We start from the raw sequence: 21152 nt of genomic DNA on the forward strand, positions 1-21152 counted from the left end.
TTCACGGTATCAATTGTAAACTTGTACTTTGAACACTCCCCCTTTCGGCACCGGCTTTATTTTGCAGCCGGTGCCACTTCCACTACTCTCCCAGGTGCAGGATCATTAAACCACTCCCCCCCTGTCGCCTGCCCCACTCCTTGCTCCCCATAGTCCAGGTGTTTGTGCTCTAAACGTTCCCTTTGCCCAACCCCTTCCTTACCCCTGCCCCCAGGTCCCTATCTTCTCCCTCGCCCCCAGGGTCCTGCCGCTCTCTCACCTCCTCCCCCCCTCCTCTCTAAGCACCTGACCTCTGCCCCTTCCACCCAGTCTCCAGGCCTACTACTTGCTCCCCATTGCTTGTATGACCCCCCCCTTTGTTGCTTCCCCCATTAAGTTTCTGTCCTCCTTCATTCCCCGTTCCACTTGCCCCCTTCTCTTACACTGTTGCCTGGAGAATGGGGCTGTTTCCCCCACCTTACCGTGCTTATAAACCTGAGGTAGGGAATGTGTTCATGCCGCCTCCCCACGCCCCCTTTTCCATCTCGTGACTCCCTCCCCTTGTCCTTATCTCCTAGCCCACCAGTTTGAAGAGGTCCCCCCCCCCTGTCCTACCCGCATCCAGTTGTTGTAGGGGAATGGGGGAACATTTTTGGGCCCTCAGCGTGTCCGGCTGCGGGTAGCAGCTATGGTGGGGTATGCTATAGACCTCCTTACACTCGGACACTCGGCGTATCCCCCTGCTTAACATTCACTGCCGGTTTGCCTGGGATCTGAGTGGGGCTCTGGTGGCACAACACGATGCAGGATGGCCCTGTTTGGAGCTGGGTGATTTCTCCCATTGTGGGAGCAGGCAAAGGATGAGCGGCGGATGCCACAGAGGCTGCAATCTCGCATTCCCCTGGCCACACAAGCACCCTCTTGATTGAGGGCCGCGGCTGGGGTGAAGCAGAAGACAGGGTGTTGGGTATCCACTCCTCCTTTTACTTGCAGTGGTGGACCCGGTCCTTCGGCCACAAGGGCATTATGCACTCTGGTTCATATTGTGGGGCAGGCTGTGGGCACACGGCCGGCCTCACAGGTGATGGGAGGTCCTGTAGCCTGTTGAGTTTGCTTGGGTCACCCGGATTTACAGTGGTTGCAGAGCAGGACCCTGTTAGGCCATAGAGATACGGGGTGGGTGCCGGGGGCACTATGGATGCCGCTAGCATCCTAGATGTAGGGTGCCTGGGCTGGACCCCGGGCACCAGGCTGGTCTAAGGGGCCCAGACCAGCAGCGACCTGCAGGACTGTGATCCCACGGTGTGGGCCTGCGGGCCCAATTTGAGAGACAGAGACAACAGGACTTCCATTGTTGGAGTCTGCAGCCGTTGTGAAGCCTGTGCATGCAGTTGCTTCTTTTATTAGGTCGGGCCATGACACAATCATGTCCCATCTTAAAAGGGCAATACACTTGGGAGGGTCAAACATAACAGTTTACAAGAAAAAAGGTATTCAAGCGCATGCACACGAAAGCCCACAGACAAAAACAGAACCAACAAAAGATGGCGACCAAGTAAAGCGAGTGGCTGACGGACATGTGTCCAGAATTACACTAATAAAAAAGAAAATGCACAGCCTGAGCAATAAGGCGGTGCGGGGCAGGAATGAGCAGGAGGAACAGACCGCGGTGAGAGAGATTAGTAAAAAGATCAACAAAAAGATCTGGGATAGCTGGAGGGGGAAGATGACAGACACCCTTTATCTCAGGCAAAGAGACCCTCATAATTACGGGCATCTACCCGTAGTTAGTGCCCGCATTTGCATGAGTCCTGATTGGCAGTCACCCTTTGAAAGACCATGCTAATACGCATTAAAAAAGGAGGAGCAATTTATTCATTAAGAGGGCCCACCTGACAGTGCAGGGAGGGCTGTAGAGAAAAAGGGAATGCAATTAGGCACCTGAAACTGACTCAGAAGAAGTTGAACTTAACACGAGATGGAGTAAGAGTTACAATGATGGGCATGTAGAGAGATGGGCCTAAGGAGACAGTCAATGAACATATATATACATAAATCGGAAAATCTGTTAGTTTGTTCCTTTTACAGTTCCACACTGTTCCACCAATCTGCACCAAATTTTGCATAGTTACCTGTCAGGACCCTCCAGACATTAGTGGCTACATGACATTTAGACACCCCGCTCCTTTTCCTGGATTTGAGCCCCTTCACGCATGAGTCGGTGGCCTGAAATCAGCGAAACATCAATTTGGTCGTACGAGTGGCCAAAGGTCATTTGAAGCATCTCGGCGTGAGGAAAAAATACTCAAAGTCTCAAAAAACATATTTCAAGGCCAGGGTGAGGCAACAGGTGGGGAGATCACACAGAAAGTCCTAGTATGCTGCAGCACACCAACTATTGCCTCCCCTACATATCCACTCTGTGCACTGGCGTAACAGGGGCCCCCACACCTCCCATGGTGCGGGGGGCCCCACGACCACATGTTCTGGAAGGGGGGCCCCACATGGAGTAAAAAAAATATATTTTTTTTGTGCAAATATACATTTTTATTTTTACATTTTCTTTTGGAATTCACTCTGCATTTCTAAAGAAATTATTTCTGTAACAGAAATGATTTCTTTATGAAGGCAGAGTGAATACAAAAAGTCTGGTGGCTATCCCCACCCCATAACATGAGGACCTTAGCCTGGAGGCCTCCATGTCATGGGGTGGGGGAAGCCGTATGACTTCAAAAATAAATAGTTTATTTTTGAAGTCACTCTGCCTTCATAAAGACATTATTTCCGTTATGGTTCAGTCCTTAACGGAAATCATTTCTTTATGAAGTCAGAGTGACTCCAAAAAGAAAGAATGGGCCTCATTACGAGTATGGTGATAGCCGTGCCTGTATGGCATGCACGGCTACCGCCATGCTCGCGACCGGCACCGCCTCCCGCAATTGGGCAATAACCTGACCATTACAAGATGAATGAGCCGGTAATTGCCCATTCGCGGGTGGCGGTATTGCCGGGCTCCCAATCCCCATTCTGCCCAATAGGGAGCCTGGTTGCACCGGCACCGTTGATAACGGTGCAGGCGCAATTACGAGTTATGCTCGCGGGTGCCGCACAGACCGCCAGGTAAGACCGGACGTTATGAAAGAAGCTGGTGCCTTACTGTTACGCTCACCTGGCTTCCACAGGGGTGTCGATCTGAACTGGACAGCTGCGGTCTCCACCAATGTGACGCGTAGTGCCGAGATGACGGACTGGACTGGCCCACCTAGCTTCGTTTGCTTGGCCTGTAGGAATATTGTTCTGCACATGGAGAAAGGGAATTAACCACCCGTGGAGTTGAGCGTTAACCCCCCGCCGTTCTCCCCACTGATCACCTTTGATGTCCCCTCTTATAGTCTCAACTGATGGTTTGGAAAGATGAGCTCTCCATCCTGCATTGAGCGCAGGGGCGTGTAGATAACTAGTTGCTTCACTGGCTCGAAGGAATTGGTGAGTTCCAGAACAATATTGACTCCGAGATTTCCGGCAAGACGCCGTAAGTATGTAGCTGGTAAGAGTTCAAATGTCTGACTTTCACTCTTGTCCAATTCCTTGCAGGTTGCAGCTTGACCCTAGCAAAGAGTTCCTTGTGGCATCCGGTAATATTCAGGTAAGGATTTGTATTATACAAAACAGTTCGATAAATAATGTCAGTATGTAACCTGTTGCCTTCTCCCTTATTCAGGCGCTGAGAGAAAGTACAATACTCAAAGTCTCAAAAAACATATTTCAAGGCCAAGGTGAGGCAACAGGTGGGGAGATCACACAGAAAGTCCTAGTATGCTGCAGCACACCAACTATTGCCTCCCCTACATGTCCACTCTGTGCACTGGCGTAACAGGGGCCCCCACACCTCCCATGGTGCGGGGGGCCCCACGACCACATGTTCTGGAAGGGGGGGCCCCACATGGAGTAAAAAAAAATATATTTTTTTTTGTGCAAATATACATTTTTATTTTTACATTTTCTTTTGGAATTCACTCTGCATTTCTAAAGAAATTATTTCTGTAACAGAAATGATTTCTTTATGAAGGCAGAGTGAATACAAAAAGTCTGGTGGCTATCCCCACCCCATAACATGAAGACCTTAGCCTGGAGGCCTCCATGTCATGGGGTGGGGGAAGCCCTATGACTTCAAAAATAAATAGTTTATTTTTGAAGTCACTCTGCCTTCATAAAGACATTATTTCCGTTATGGTTCAGTCCTTAACGGAAATCATTTCTTTATGAAGTCAGAGTGACTCCAAAAAGAAACAATGGGCCTCATTACGAGTATGGTGATAGCCGTGCCTGTATGGCATGCACGGCTACCGCCATGCTCGCGACCGGCACCGCCTCCCGCAATTGGGCAATAACCTGACCATTACAAGATGAATGAGCCGGTAATTGCCCATTCGCGGGTGGCGGTATTGCCGGGCTCCCAATCCCCATTCTGCCCAATAGGGAGCCTGGTTGCACCGGCACCGTTGATAACGGTGCAGGCGCAATTACGAGTTATGCTCGCGGGTGCCGCACAGACCGCCAGGTAAGACCAGACGTTATGAAAGAAGCTGGTGCCTTACTGTTACGCTCACCTGGCTTCCACAGGGGTGTCGATCTGAACTGGACAGCTGCGGTCTCCACCAATGTGACGCGTAGTGCCGAGATGACGGACTGGACTGGCCCACCTAGCTTCGTTTGCTTGGCCTGTAGGAATATTGTTCTGCACATGGAGAAAGGGAATTAACCACCCGTGGAGTTGAGCGTTAACCCCCCCGCCGTTCTCCCCACTGATCACCTTTGATGTCCCCTCTTATAGTCTCAACTGATGATTTGGAAAGATGAGCTCTCCATCCTGCATTGAGCGCAGGGGCGTGTAGATAACTAGTTGCTTCACTGGCTCGAAGGAATTGGTGAGTTCCAGAACAATATTGACTCCGAGATTTCCGGCAAGACGCCGTAAGTATGTAGTTGGTAAGAGTTCAAATGTCTGACTTTCACTCTTGTCCGATTCCTTGCAGGTTGCAGCTTGACCCTAGCAAAGAGTTCCTTGTGGCATCCGGTAATATTCAGGTAAGGATTTGTATTATACAAAACAGTTCGATAAATAATGTCAGTATGTAACCTGTTGCCTTCTCCCTTATTCAGGCGCTGAGAGAAAGTATGAAGTCTCGGGGAATAATGCCTCCGGCGGTAAAATCAGGTAAGTCTATTGTGGTGAGGAGGTTTCCCCTTGTTTGTCCCTTTGTTTCACCTTCCTGTCCTTTTGTTTCCCCTTAGGGGCCGGGGTACGGCGAGGATGCAGTGGAGGCTGCGCCAACCCGTGAAGAGGAATCGTACCCCCGGTGGTAAAGTCAGGTAAGTCTAGGAGGGGTAACTAATATTGCCTCTGTTTATTCCCTTGGCTCACCTTGCTGTTCTTGTGTTCCCCTTAGGTGCCGGAGTGCGGCGGGAACATGGAGAAGGATGCTGTGGAATGTGAAGATGTTGGGAAGGCCGGTGAGTTCAGCGCGGCGCTGCAGCAGGCGAGGCGATGCGCATAAAATAACTTCCTTCTTCCAGCTCAAAGGCGCGGTGGATCGGGAATTCAGGTAAGGATCAAAAGGTATTGCTCTTGTTCTAACCTTTTCTCCTTCTTTCTCCCTTTTTCTAGGAGCTCCAGACTCGAGGCGGGCGTGGCAGAAGACTGGATGCAGGCTTGCAGGCACGGTGAGCGTTAAGCTGCTGGATGCAGAATAACGCGAAGCGTGTGCTGCTCTTCGGGTGTGGTTTAAATAGCTTCCAAAGCAGTCCCAACCGAGTAGAAAATAGTCCCCAGGTAAAGTAGTCCCTTCCAAGCCTCTTTTGGCTTGGAGCTCTTGCAGCATGGTCTGCAACAGGTATGTTTTAATCTATGTGCTTGGCGCCTATGGCGCCAGGACTGACTCTCCATATGAGCCTGGCGCCATAGACACCAGGACTGCACCCAAATAGCCCCTAGCAGGGGTTGTTGGGCTTGCTTGGAGTAACTTGATGCCTGCTTCCGGGGTTGCTGGACTTGGTCTGGGTCCCTGGGGGTAAGCATCATGCCACTTACCGGCTGCATTCATACCGTCAACCGCCAGGGTCCAACTGAGGCCCAATATATTTTTGAAGTATTAATGGCACCTCAACCCATGACGTGTGCGAGTGTATGGTGAAAGAGTGCACACAAATGTATGGGTGGCTGGGTATGCGTGTGTGCGTGTACGGTGAAAGGATGCACACTTAAATGTATGGGTGGCTGTCTGGGTGTGCCTGTATGGTGAAAGTGCCCACACTTAAATGTAAAGATGACTGTGTGAGTGTATGATGAAAGGGTGCACACAAATGTATGGGTGGCTGGGTGTGCCTGTGTGGTGAAAGGTTGCACACTTAAATGTATGGGTGGCTGCCTGGGTGTGCCTGGATGGTGAAAGAGTGCACTCTTAAATATATGGATGGCTGGGTGTGCGTGTGTATATATGGTGTGTGTGCTTGTGTTCATGGGCACAACAAAACCTACATTTCAGGAGGGCTAACTTTTCAAATGTTAGGAGCGGTGCTAACTTCACGTGTGGTGGGGAGGAGCAAACTTATTTGTGTGGGGGCATCTAACTTCTTTAAGCATTTTAATGAGACTATTCTAGTGCAGCTTCAATGTTACAAGCAGTTAACTCTCTCCTTTAGGTCTGAAAGCAGCCACTTATGTACGGCTGTGTGAATGACTGGTCTCCTCTTTCCGCTCTACCCTTCCAATCACTACCCTGGCATGCAAGTACTGAACCCACATCACAATTTCAATTGCTTAAAAATTTGGCATTTGAATGCAGGTACTAACAGTGAAATGATGTACATTTGTTAACGGCAAAACCCAGGTGCCGTTTAACATCTGTGTCCTTTTCTGTCCGGCAACTCCTCTGAAGGTCAGCCAGGTCAAGTCAACATAGCCCACAATTTAAGGGGGGGGGGGGGAGTGCTGAAGTCCAGTCAGCTCAATGGTGTTGCACCACTACTTGTGTTTAATGCCTTGATTAATTATTGGTAAGCTTCTTTACACCTAGCCGTATTCTTCCTCATCTGTTACGCTCATCTGGATTCCACAGGGGCGTCAAACGAAGCTGGACTGCTCTTCGGGCATGGCAAAAAAGTAGTTCCCAGGTGAGAAGTTCCAGTACCACACCCAAGCAGCAAAATAGTTCCTAAAGGAAAGTAGTCCCTTCATGGCCTCATGATGGCCTGTACATGAGTTCTTTGCAGGATGACCTGCACAGTTTAAAGTTGGCAATATGAGCCTACGGTGCCAGGACTGAACCCATATAGCCCCCATATAGCCCCTAGGTGGGGTTTTGGGAATTCCTGTGTCTTTTTGGGTGCCTGTTCCCTGGACAGATGGACCTGTTCCGGATGTCTGGGGGCAGGCATCATGACAGCACTCACCCCAAGCCCCCTCCTAAGGCTGTTCTCCTCACTGGTCCCGGTTTATCTGGGAAATTCTGGTGGAACCTTTTCACCAATCGAGATGCATGAATATTGTCACTTGGTTCCCATGACCTTTCTTGTGGACCATAACCTTTCCAGTCAACCAGATAAAAAAAAGTCTTGATTTGGCTATTTTTGAGTCCAAAATATTCTTTACTTCAAATTCTGGTTCCCCGTCTATTAGGATGGAGTTAGGTGGTTTAGTTAGCCTTGTCCGTGGTTGTACTGGCTTTAGAAGTGAAACATGAAAGACTGGGTGAATTTGCATATTTGACGGTAACTCCAATTTGACGGCCACAGGATTAATTATGGCTTTAACAGTGTAAGGTCCCAAATACTTGGGTTTAAAGGTTCGAGTCCCCTTTAAAGGTATGTGTCTTGAAGCCAGCCAAACTTGGTCTCCTATCTGATATTTCGGAGCTTCGCTTCTATGTTGATCTGCGGTTTTCTTGCATCTCTCTTTAGCCTCTGTCAAATGTTCAGTTGCCCTTTTAAAAGCTTGTGTAATAGTGGCATGTAGATGGTTCACGGCGGGCATCTCTAGGTGTTGGGGCAAATAGAGTTCATAGGTTCGAGGATGTCACCCATATATAGTATAAAATGGGCTTTGTCCTGTTCCTGAGTGCAATGAGTTGTATGCATATTTGGATATCCACAAAATTTCTTTCTAATTGTCTTCGGTTTGGTGTAACATGCACCGTAGGTATTGCTCTAGTGTCTGATTGGTCCTCTCAGTTTAGCCATCGGTTGGAGGATGGTGGCTGGTTGATAGTGTCACGTCAATTTGGGCAAATTGACAGCATTTAGTCCAAAACTGAGAAATAAACTGACTTCCCCGGTCCGAAACCAATACGGAGGGGAATCCATGTATTCGGACGATATGTTCTAGAAATCCCTTGGCCAAGGCTGAAGGTAGACCCTTTAATGGAATGAAATGAGCCATTTTGGAAAAAAGATCCACTATAACTACAATGGTGTTATACCCATTACATGGGGGAAGGTCAGTAATAAAGTCAAGGGATAAGGTATGCCAAGGCGTAGGCGGAATGTCCAAAGGTTGTAATAGGCCTGCTGGTTTCCTTTTCTGGGTCTTATTTTGGACGCAAATACCGCAAGACAGTACAATTGACTTAATGTCTTTCTGCCAAGTAGGCCACCAGAATGGTCTTTTGATCTTGGCCTCGGTTCTAGTGATCCCAGGATGCCCTTCTATCAAAGACTCATGGTAATTGGAGATAACATGTTCTTGTAATTATTTATTTGGTATGTAAAGACGTCCTTGATAGTATGGTAGGTGATTGGTGACTGAATAATCTTTGCCTTTGTTCAACCAGCTTCGTAAGGCTGCAGGGTCAAAAAGCTGTTGAACCTTTTTATGGATGTCATCCAGAGTCTGTAGAGTGGTTATACCAAGAATTCTTCTCTCCGAAATTATGGGTACTGGTTCTGGATTTGAATATGCTTCTCCCATTCCAATACGAGATAAGGCATCTGCTTTGCCATTTTGACAACCTGGTCGGTAAGTAATCACGAAATCATATTCCGCAAAGAATAAGGCCCATTTAAGTTGGTGTGACGATTGAGCCTTGGCTGTCTTTAAATATTGTAAGTTCCTGTGATCCGTGATTACGGTGATGGTGTGTCCAGCTCCGAGAAGATAATGCCGCCAGGCTTTGAACGCCGACTTGAAGGCCAGTAGTTCATTGTCGGTAACTGCATAGTTTAACTCTGGTGCTGAAAATTTCCGTGACTAGAACGCCAGCGGGTGAAGTTGACCAGTCTCAGGATCCTTTTGGGAAAGGACAGCTCCAATGGCTAAGCTGGATGCATCTGTTTCAACCACGTACGGAATTTCTGGACGTGGGTGCTTTAAAACAGGAGCTGAAGTGAATTTCTGTTTTAGGTCTTGGAAGGCCTTTTCAGCTTCTTCTGTCCAGTGGAAGTGTTTATTTTTCCGCAAAAGAGCCGTGATGGGGTGTACAAGATGTGAAAAATCAGGAATGAATCTGCGGTAAAAGTTCGCAAATCCAAGCATACTCTGTACCCCTTTAATCGAGGTAGGCGAGGGCCACTTGAGGATTGCATCCACCTTTCGTGAATCCATTCGAACTCCATTTGGGGTCAGGATAAATCCAAGGAATTCAACTTCCGAAGTATGAAAAATGCACTTTTCCAATTTCGCATATAATTTATGCTGGCGTAGTTTTTCTAGTACAGCACGAACGTGCTTTACATGGTCTGATTCAGATGAAGAGTATACTAAGATGTTGTCTATGTATACAACATAGACGTCTATGAATTCGCGAAGGACATCGTTCATAAAATACTGGAAGGCTGCCGGTGCGTTGCAAAGCCCGAAAGGCATCACCTGGTCTTCCATTCGTCACCTTTTTTCACTCGTACCAGATGATATGCCTCTCGGAGGTCCAACAGTGTAGATACGAGCATCCTTTACTTGGTCCAGTAGTTCTGGGATCAGGGGCAACGGTATGTTTTTTTTACCGTTATTTGGTTTAATGCGCGATAGTCAATACAAGTCCTAAGGTCACCTTCCTTTTTAGGGACAAAGAATAAAGACGATGCTGCCGGAGAGTTGGACGGGCGAATGAAGCCATTAGCAAGGTATTGATCCAAATGTTGCCGTAAATGAAGATTTTCGGGTTCAGTGAAGGCGTATATTCTGCTGCATGGAATTTGAGCGCCGGGTAGGAGGTCGATCTGGCAATCATATGATCTGTGGGGTGGTAACGTGTTTGCTTGGTCTTTTTGGAAAACATCCTGAAATTCCTGGTATTCCTGGGGTAACTGAGTTATCGGATTCGTGACCGTAGCCAGTCTTTTGATCAAAGTTCTTTCAGGATTACAAGTGTGTGCACAATCCGAGAAGGTCACTCGTTTCTCGCCAGTCAATACAAGGATTATGAGTTTCCAACCATGGCGTTCTCAGAATTATTTGGAACTGTGGGGCCTTGATTAAGTCAAACAAAATGCTCTCTCGATGCCCATTTTGACCCAACAGTGTCATCTCCATAGTTGAATGAGTTACTGGACCGGAAGCTATTTCGGTCCCATCAACGGTGGTGATTACATCAGTTGTGGTTTTTTTGCAAAGAGGCAGGTTCATCCTTGTAGCCAATTCTTGATCCATGTAGTTTCCTATGGCTCTGCTATCTATGTTTGCTCTCACTGCGTGCATACGAGATGGTTTCCTTTGATCTATAAGGACCATTGGTATAATTAGGTGCGAGGTCTGAGTGTCCTTCTTCATGCTCGGCAAGCGGACCTCTACGCTTGTCGGGCGTGGTCGTTTCCTGGCTCTGATTCCATATTGATTTTGTCGGTGACTCCTACCTCCTTCTTAGGTGGTTTCACTGGGCAATCCCGTAAAAAATGCCCCGAGGTTCCACAATACAAACATAATTGTAACTGCCGCCTCTTGTCCCTTTCTTTTTGAGTCAAAGGTCCTTTAACCCCCACCCCAATTTGCATGGGTTCAGATACATCAGTTTCTTTGGGGGTGACGTTGTCCTTAGGTCTTACCAATACTCGATTCTCGAATCTAGCCTAATTAGCCTTCCGATTCTGAAGTCTGTGATCCAACTGGACAACCAGGTCTATGTATTCAGCACAGTCTTGAGGTGGGTTCACTACTTGTGCCAAAACGTCTTTTAGTTCACCTCGTAGCCCACGATGAAATAGCGTAATCCGCTTGACCTCTGGCCATCCGGTTTCTACCACCAACCTATTGAAGGTTGCGATGTAGGTCAGCAGATCCTGGTTACCCTGACGCAAGGACAAAAGTTCATTATCCAAAGCTTGGCCTTGGGAATGTCGGGCAAATTGTCTTTCCATGCTTAGTTGAAAACCCTGAAAATCCCGAACAAGAGGGTCATCCTGATTGACTAGTGGAATAGACCAATCAGCTGCACTGCCGCTGAGATACGATAGTACAAAGGCTACCTTTGCTTGATCATTCGGAAAGGCTCCAGGTCTACATAAAAAATGCAGGCGGCACTGGTTCATAAATACGGCGAACCTTTTTGGGTCCCCCGCAAAGCGTTCTGGCGGTGCTAAAGGAACTGTCCCTGGTAAAATTACTTGCACTGGATTACTTGATTGAGCTTGGGCAGAAGCAAGCTCCCCCGAGTCCAGGTAAAGGTGTGTGCCCAGCTTGAGCATGAAGTAATTGCCTGGCGAGATCATCCGTACGTTCTTTTGCCACAATCAGTTCTCTCCTGAGAGCATTAGTCTCTTGACGGGCGGAATGCACTTCTCCCAGTAGTTGGGCTAATTGGTCAGTCTCTGAGGTCTCCATAACGCCCAGGTGGATTTGTAGTAAGGCTTCGCGTTCTGTTATGCTCACCTGGATTCCACAGGGGCATCGAACGAAGCTGGACTGCTGCGGTCTCCACCAGTGTCACTCGTAGCAAAGTGATGATTGACTGCACTTGCCCACTCAGTTTCGTCTGCCTGGCCTGAAAGAATATTTTCCTAAAAGCAGGAAAGGGGATTAGCCACCCGTGGTAGAGAGGTTACACCAACACTATTTCCCCTGAAAACCTCCAGTATTCCTCTTCATAAAGTCTCACCTTTTTGTTTGGAAGGATGAACTCTCCATCCTGCTTGGAGTGCAGGGGCGCATAGAAGTTCAGTTACTTCACTGATCCGAAGGTATTTGGCAGAGTTCCAGACAACAATGACTCTGAAGTAAGTAGTGTGTAAACTGAATGTATAGTTCTTTTAGAGTTCAAATGTCTGTTAATTCACTCTTGCTCCTTTCATACCTTTTCCCTTGCAGCGTGATCCAAGGAGTGAGTTTGCCTCGATGGATGAAGGTAGCGCTTAGGTAAGAGTCAGTTTGTACCAAGCACTGTCTAGCAAGTAATATTGTTCCAAATGTAATTAACCAATAGTTCTCTATCTTCTTTGCAGGTGTGGCGCCTTGCCGGAAATGTCTATCGTGGGATGGTGACCAGCGCTGCCTCGAGCAGTTAAAATCCAAGTAAGTATCTTGCGGTAAGTAAAAGAATGTCTTTGGCGGAACCCCGCTCACCTTTTGTTTGTTCTTGTCTTTTCAGATGCTGATGTTTCTGGCGGTGATTCAACGGGTGTTGTGCCGGGTTGTGGAGATGCTCCGAAGACAGGTGAGTATGACGCGGCGCTGCAGCTGGCAATGCGGCACGGTTTATTTTAATGTCTTTTCCCTTTAGCCACAGGTGCGGCAGCTACAGGAAAAGATGACGACCAAATGGAAATATCCTTGTTCTAACCTTCTCTTCTTCTTTCCTTTTCTTTAGGATCGGCTCCGGACACAAGACGGGTGTGGCTGTAGACTGGATGCAGGACTGCAGACACGGTGAGTGTTACGCTGCTAAGATGCAGAATAACGCGAAGAGTGTGCTGCTCTTCGGGCGTGGTTTAAATAGCTTAAAAAAAGTAGTTCCCAGGTAAAAAGTTCCAGTACCACACCCAAGCAGCAAAATAGTTCCTAAAGGAATGTAGTCCCTTCATGGCCTCATGATGGCCTGTACATGAGTTCTTTGCAGGATGACCTGCATAGTTTAAAGTTGGCAATATGAGCCTGGCGCCTATGCCGCCAGGACTGGACCCATATAGCCCCTAGGCGGGGTTTTGGGAATTCCTGTGTCTTTTTGGGTGCCTGTTCCCTGGACAGATGGACCTGTTCCGGATGTCTGGGGGCAGGCATCGTGACATCATCCCAGTACTTGTGTATGAGGCACTATGCCTCATACACAAATACTAGGATAAGGTAGAGGTACATGAAGGTAATGCCTGATTTAGCTACCTGTAATCTTTATTACTCCTAGTCCCACTCTTACTCCAGTGCTTACCAGTGAGGCAAGGAGCCTCATGCGTAAGCACTGGGACAAGGAAGAGGGATGTGGAGGTAATTCTGGGCCAATGAGTTCATTTTGGAGTTTGGGGTAGGGAATGGGAGGGGAGGGAGAAGGGATGTGTGGGGGGTGAGGTTGTGCAATAAATCGTAATGGCCGTCCATGTCCATGCTAAACAGGCATGATATGTGGTATTAGTGGCTAGAGAGGCATTTTGGCGCAGTCATTCCTCAGTTTGGTATGACTTTTATCTGGGCATTTCTGATAAAGCAGTCCTGCTAAGTGTAATTACCTAGCTAGACTGGCATTTGGGTTCTGCCAGTCTAGCCGTTTCTTACTGCGGCACTGTATATTTTTCTGGGCATCTGTGATAAAATGATGTTATGATGTGATAAGTCATATATAATGCACCTGTACACAAGTGTTGTTAGGCACGACAAGACAAGAGAAGGAAAACAGAGGGAGGACAAGACAAATGATCTTACTAAGCCTTGTGTCATTCAGATCGTGCAAGTGCGAGAACGGGATTTGCAAGGGGAAAGGGAGGGGGGAAGTGCAAGGGAGAGGGGAGGGGAAAACAGGGCAGCAATGCTCTGAGTGAGTGCCGCCAGGACAGTGCGGCTCTGGGTAGTGCAAGGAGAAAAAGGGACTGTAGGGTTACAGTTACAGCCCCTAACTGCGTGGTAGGCCTGGCGGCAGTGCAAGGGTGACTGATCAAGAAAGAGCCTGGACTCAGTGAGACAGAGGGTAGCCAAGCAACCAGTTGGTACAGCGGACAGGTAGGTCAGCAGGAGAGGGAGAGAGAGAAAGCAGAGGAGAAGAGGAACGTTTTGAGCTGCTTCCGGAACTTCAGGTGGTCCGGCTCAGGTTTGGGAGTGTCAGGGAGGCCATTTTAGAGGGAGGTGCCTGCAGGGGAGAAGGATCTACCCCCACTCTCTGCCTGGAGAAGTATCTAACCCTTAGGGCTCGAGAAGGAAGGTATTTTGGAAGATAGCGTTGGATGTAGTGGATGGACTTGTCTAGAAACCTTGTCAGGTGTTAGAGAGAAAGAGGAGAAAGGAGGAGGAGAGGGAGAGATGGCCAAAGGGGGCTGAGGGAGGAAGAGGAAGAGGAGATAGTGGACAGGATGTCCTGAGTTTTAGCAGAGAAGCGATAGGCCAAAACCATACAGAGGACCTGTTGAGGGAACAGGAGAGATAGAAACCACAACAGGATTGGCCAGTTCCTTGCAGATTTTAAAGAGTTTGGCTGTGTTGTTAGAGGCCGCAGAAACGCAGGCTTGAATGTGTGCTCTCTTCTTGATGAGTCTTATTGCTTCGACTGGCATTTTGGTGCAACCAGTCTAGGTATGTCTTAATGTGGCCTGCAATGCTTTACTGTAATGTTATTATGTGTCTACACTGGTCTACATTGTGCAGCCAGTTGGACATGTTTTCATCGTGGCATGGCATTTTTAATTGCAAAGCATTAATGTTCATGTGCACTGTTGGTGACTTGCATGTTTTGGATTGCTCTTACCCTGCACAACAATAGCAAACACTGCCTTTTTAGTAAATGTTTCTCAGAAAGTGTGCTGTATATTGCATTAAAACACATATTTATATCTTTCTCCTAGTGCAGTGTGTGGCATACCCCTTCAGCAACACGTTTGTGCGTATTGCGCAAGCGTGGTAATCTAGGGCTGCCCAGAGTTTCGCGCGACTTGTGATTTGTTGCCGAGTTGGAGGGGGGCCCCCTCAGCATAGCTTGCAGGGGGCCCCCAGAGCTTGTGTTACGCCACTGACTCTGGGGTATGTCAGCCCACCACACAAACCCATTCTCAGTGCAGTTTACTTCAGAGTGCAAAGCACATCAAGCGATAAGATACGGGATCATATCATATCTGTCTACAGATCCCGTGCAGTGTCCGGGTACTTTTTGCTAGTAGCTTTCTAAAGGAGATGAACACATGGAGAAAACCCCACACCCTTTAGCAGATTGACAACCAATGACAAGGCTACCTCTGTAATAACCAGACAGATTCTCACTCCCAACAAGAACATTGTAAATTGCTTTATATAAAGAACTTTGCACCAATAGTTGTAAACATTCAGTAACTACAGCCAACTTACTGCCAAAATAAGACATTACTTACCAGGGTGTGCCTTCTGACGTGAAGCATTCCAGATGTTTTTATACCCTGGCAGGACTACAGAGAGCTAAATCATCACCAGTCTACATTGTACACTGCATCTGGGCATAAGAGATGGGTTTGCTGTCACTTCAGAGAGTGCAGTTGCACGATTCAGCCATTCGAAGTTACTGAAATGGCCCACAGTGCATGAAGACACTGTTGACATCAGTTGCTAGGCAGTCTTGAAGCACGGACATAATTGTCATTGGTTATTTATGACCTATCGTGGTTCTAAATTCTTTTCCATTGGAACTTCTGGGGCCTAGCGCATGCCAACACGGGTGCTTTCCTGGACCAGGCTTACATGACGCCCTCGGCTATGTACCCGCTAGCCTTGGAATCCAAGCAACTATTTGCCGCACCCATACAATCAGAGGACAAAAGACTTTTTGATATGGAGCGGCATGCAATCCAAGAAGCTACTGGTTCCCCAAAGTAGGCACACTGGTTTGCTGGCAGCCTGTGAAGACAACAGGTCGTTTTTATATGCAGGCTGAGGTAGTGTATGGGAAAACGTTTGAAATAACAAGAAAGCGTGTTTGGGACATTTAAAAAAATGTTCCTCTCATAATAGCAGTCATCCATTTTTATTTGATTGTCAGATATTAAGCATATACATTAGGGCCCACAAACATTGCTCTACGCAATGCATCAATTTCAGACAATCTATAATTGCTGACGGTGTTATTGTTAAAAGAGGGAGCAGGCGCAAGGGCCTAAGGTGAGCGCTGGTAAGAACCACATAGTAAAACAAAGAAGGGAGCACGTCACCTGGTACAATTTACCACCCGCCTGTGCAACACTGACCTGTGCAATCTATCCCCACAGAATGCAATTTGTAAGCAATGCTATATAATTTGACCCAGCTAGAGCAGTTTATGTAGTTCAGACTCGAAATCGCCACGGAGGACACTCAAGGAGAGCACTCCCAAATTCCAAACACCTGGATGGAGCCACTGGGTTGCAAACCCGAGGGACTTGTGCAAGCAGACCCGCCAGAATTGCAATGAACTGGTAACACCACCCAGAATAAGCCAAGCTAGTGTGTCATCGATGCCACGCAGGGGACGCAGTAATAATACAAACAATAATGACAAAAATAACAATGCCACGTTTTTAACATTTCAAATTGGTACAAAATGCTGATGCGTGGAAGCAGGATGCATAAAATGTGCTACAAAACGCACCATACACAAACGCTAGCTACAACTAGTGCATCACAGTGATCTCTCTGTGTATATATTCACTGAAAAAACCTTTGGTTAAGAGATAGTTAAGGTGATCAAATTTAATGCAACAAAACCCCTGAAATTCAGCAATCGCATTTCGAGCATGTCCATCTTAACTATGTGCCCCCTGTTGCGCAGCGTATGACCACAATGATGGCATGACTGGTGACATCACTGCTGACATCACTAGTTACATCATACATGCTGTCAATGATGAGATCGATAATTACATCAAATGTGTCATTAATGATTAAATAAGTTAGAATATTTTTGTTCACCTCTTTTGAAACCTATTTTATGTTATTACTCTTAACAATAATAACAGCATGACATGGAACAATACACTGCTACAGAAGTATGATATGATGACGTGTGGTGCATTCATTTCTAGTACTGGTCAACTTATAACCTTTAAAGTAAAATATGTAACGTTATACAAATGGTTTGAATTTCATGTATTAGTAAACAATTACAATACTTCATTGCAGGGAAAGAATCAGATTCTGGTTAATCTATTTCAGGTATTTGAAACATAATATAATGAGTATATGTATAGTAAAAAAATATATATCAGACTAGATGAAGTAGAAACATGCTTAGTAGTAAGTGTTATGAAACTACTCAATGTTCACATTTAAATTTACAATTCTCCTTACTGTAATAACATTACATGAACACATTCCTTTCTAAATTACAAATCTTATTAAAAAAATGAATCACATACAAAAAAAAGTATGTGCCCGTATGTATTGTGATAATATATAATCTAAGAATTCAAAGTTTGCTTAATATGTAAAAGAAATCTGTTAGTTATGCTACATAATTGTATACCATGCGTCACATTTAAAGAAACAAGGGCAGAATATAGTATGAAATATGTACATATGTTATGTCAAAAAACAGAGTTGTGATATTTCAAAATGTTATTAATCAAACCAGTGACATCAGTGTTGTCGATGATGTAGTAATTAGTGATGCCATCCGTGATGTCATGTATGATGTAATTAGTGACATCACCAGTGGTGTCATCTGTGATGTCATCACTTTGGTCATACACTGCACAACAGGGGGCGCATAGTTAAGGTGTACTTGCTCGAAATGCAATTGCTGAATTTCAGTGGTTTTGTTGCATTAAATCTGATCACCTTAAATCTATCTAAACCAAGATTTTTTCACTGAATTTCAAAGGTTTTGTTGCTATGTATTTTTCACATTTAAATCTGATCACCTTAACTCTCTCCTAACTACAGGTTTTTCACTGAATTTCAAGGGCTGAATGGGATGGGTTAAGTGCTGCGCCAGGAAATATGATACTTATGCTGAACAGGACAGACAGGATAGAATAACACTGGCACATCCAGGCTTGCCAGCGCACACCACCAACTGACACCAACAGACACCTTAGGAATGCTTGCACGACACTCAACCAACACTCTAGATGGCATCACCACATTCTACTAGCATGCTAGCAGAACCCAGATTACAACACATTTGTTATACTATAGCTTCTTCTGGGCACACTAGCCATGGCTTTGCCCACAGTACATGTTGCACCGATAGGCCTATTCGGGCCCACTAACCATGGCCTTCTGCCGTGGCCACTTTAGATGTTGCACCAAAGCATTTCTTTGGGGCTCACTAGCCATGGCCTTTGGCCATGGACACTGTACATATTGCACCAATAGGTTTCTAGGGGCCCTCCAGCCTTGGCCTTCAGCCGTGGCCTCGATTCGTGTTGCACCAATAGGTTTCTTTGGGGCCCTCTAGCCTTGGCCTTCAGCCGTGGCCTCCATTCATGTTGCACCAATAGGTTTCTTTGGGGCCCACTAGCCATGACCTTCGGCAGAGAGACCCACTACCCCTGCCTAGGAAATGCTGTCATGATGCCTACCCCCAGGGATCCGGACCAAGCCCATCAGCCCCGGGAGCAGGCATCTAGACATTTAGTAAAACCTCAGCAGCCCCGGCTAGGGGCTATCTGGGTTCAGTCCTGGCGCCTTAGGTGCCAGGCTCATAGTAGGAATCAGTCCTGACGCCTAAGGCGCCAGGCTCATAGTCATTACTTACCTCAGGCAGACCATGCTGCAAATGACTCCAATCCAACATGAAGCCTGAAAGGGACTATCTTTCTACAGGGATTATTTTTTACTCGGGTGTGGTTCTAGGGAATTCTTACCTGGGACTACTTTTGAGGCTATTTAAAACACACCCGACCAGCAACACATGCTTTGCGTTATTCTGCATCCAGCAGCGTAACACTCACCGTGCCTGCCACGCCCGCCTCGAATCCGGAGCTCCTAAAACAAAGAGGAAAGAAAGGGACAAGGTTAGAAAACAAATTTATTTCTATTCCACACCTGATTCTGGATCCATCTTGTCTCAGGACCTGTAAAGAACATCATTTCTGCACGCGCTGCACCTCCAGCTGCAGCGCAGCGCCATACTCACCAGTCTTCACAGCATCCTTCGGGTCGGCGCTGCCTCCATCATTTCTTCGCCGAACTTCGGCACCTAGGAGACAAAAGAAAACCACAAGGTGAGCCGAGGGAACCAACAAAAATAATTCTTACCACCATAGACTTACCTGATTTACCACCGGAGGCATCCTTTTGTGACTCTCCATATTTTCATGTGCTGCATCTGTAAAGAGAGAAAAAACAACACGTTTTCCTCGTGCAACATTTACCGGACAGCGCCGGGTAATACAGACTCTTACCTGAGCGCCACCAGCTGCCACAAGAGCATCTTTTCACGAGCCAGCTGCAAGACAAGAAAGGAAGGGGGGAACAAGAGTGAACATCGGACATATTGAACTCTATGAACTTAATACTTATTGGTCCTCACCAGGAACCTCAGAGTCAATAATCTCCGGAAATCAACCGAGCCTTCCAACCAGTGAAGTAACTGGAATCGACGCGCCCCTGCAAATCCACGCAGGATGGAGAGCTCATCTTTCAAGAATATAAGGTGAGATTGCTGTGAGGGCATTTCGGAGGTGATTAGTTGGGGAGGATTGTGGGGGTGCCATCACTTGAATCCACAAGTGGCTAAATCCATCTCTCCACTTGCAGGAGAATATTTCTACAGGTTAAGCAGACAAGATTAGGAGGGCACATCCAGTCAGTCATCGCTGCACTACGCATCACGTGAGTGGAGACCGCAGCTGTCCAGGTCCGACCGACACCCCTGTGGGAGCCAGGTGAGCGTAACAGATGCAATCACTGCAGGTGTAAAATTACTTTTTTTTCACTCTCTCCTCATGCCCGGGGGCATTCCCCCAATAACGCTTGAAAATCCAAACCTCTTCCCTGTCCTCCCAAGCATTCATTAAGTGCCCCCCTCCTTCTCCCCTATCACTGTTTGGTTCATGTCACACATTTTCTTCTCCGAGGTGGACTTGATTGAAATGCGAGTGCTGAATTTCGTGGGGTTTGTTGCGTTAAACTCGTGGCCAGTGGCATGGCCATACATGTTGCATAAAGATTGTTTTGCAGTGCACATAATATGTAATGACTGTGGCAGGAAGGGCATCTTGCCCGTTGTAAGAATTTTGGTAATGGTATGAGTCAAGTGCATGAAGTAACTGCCGAGTATGAGAAAGAATTTGGCGGCGAGATGGCCAAAGAAGTGGTGTACACTGTAAATGCTGTTGATGGGAAAGTGAAAAGAAAAAAACCTTATGCTATTGTATTCATTCGTGTGGGGCCTGTCTCAATGCCCATTGACAGTGGGGCAGATTACACCTTAATTAGTGTACAAGTCTGTAAGGAGAAATTTGACTGCTGCACTCTGAGAGAATTTGGTTAGGGCAAATGCATATGGGGAAGTTCCGATAGAGATTATAGGGAGTTTTGAAGGTGAATTACAATTCAAAGATAGGAAATCTTGTGGAACTATACATGTTGCAAAAAAAGGTGTAGAGTTACTGTCATGGAGCGATCAGGTGGAGTTAAAGATACGGCTTGAGGCAAGCCATCCAGAACAGGTACTTTCTGTGAAGAGTGTGGAGAATGATAATATTCAAGTGGAAAAAAAATGAGGGTGTTTAAAAGGATTTGTGCATAAAATCGGTTTGAGAAAGAAAGGATGCAATACTGAAGATTGCGAAACTTCGTACTATTCCTTTGACACTTAAAGAAGATGGGGAGAAAGAATTAAAGAGAATGGAGATGGATGGAGTGATTGAGACGATTGAGGCATCAGAATGGGCTAGTCTCATAGTAGTGGTCAAAAAATCCAGTGGCTCTTTGAGGTTATGCATTGACCTTAGACACTTAAACAGTATAGTGGTGGCAGATAAGTTTCCGCTACTGAGAATAGATGATCTATTAGTGGGCGTGGCTGGATCTAAAGTGTTCTCAATACTGGATCTTAAGTCAGTTTACCATCAGATTGAATTACATCCAGAGTCTAGAGATCTTA

The 21152-nt window shown here is 46.7% G+C and overlaps 1 long non-coding RNA gene across 1 annotated transcript in view; it reads right to left on the reverse strand.

The window, feature by feature from the left end:
- Positions 1-15608, reverse strand: part of LOC138569003 (uncharacterized) — a 356830-nt gene extending 341222 nt beyond the window's left edge. Inside the window, exon 1 of the long non-coding RNA XR_011303049.1 lies at positions 15463-15608. This is a non-coding gene — a long non-coding RNA (uncharacterized lncRNA). The remainder of the gene's footprint in view (positions 1-15462) is intronic.
- Between the last annotated feature and the right edge of the window lie 5544 nt (positions 15609-21152).

Source organism: Ambystoma mexicanum, chromosome 2q (assembly GCF_040938575.1).
Source record: "Ambystoma mexicanum isolate Mex_15411 chromosome 2q, UKY_AmexF1_1, whole genome shotgun sequence".
Lineage (NCBI taxonomy): Eukaryota > Metazoa > Chordata > Amphibia > Caudata > Ambystomatidae > Ambystoma > Ambystoma mexicanum.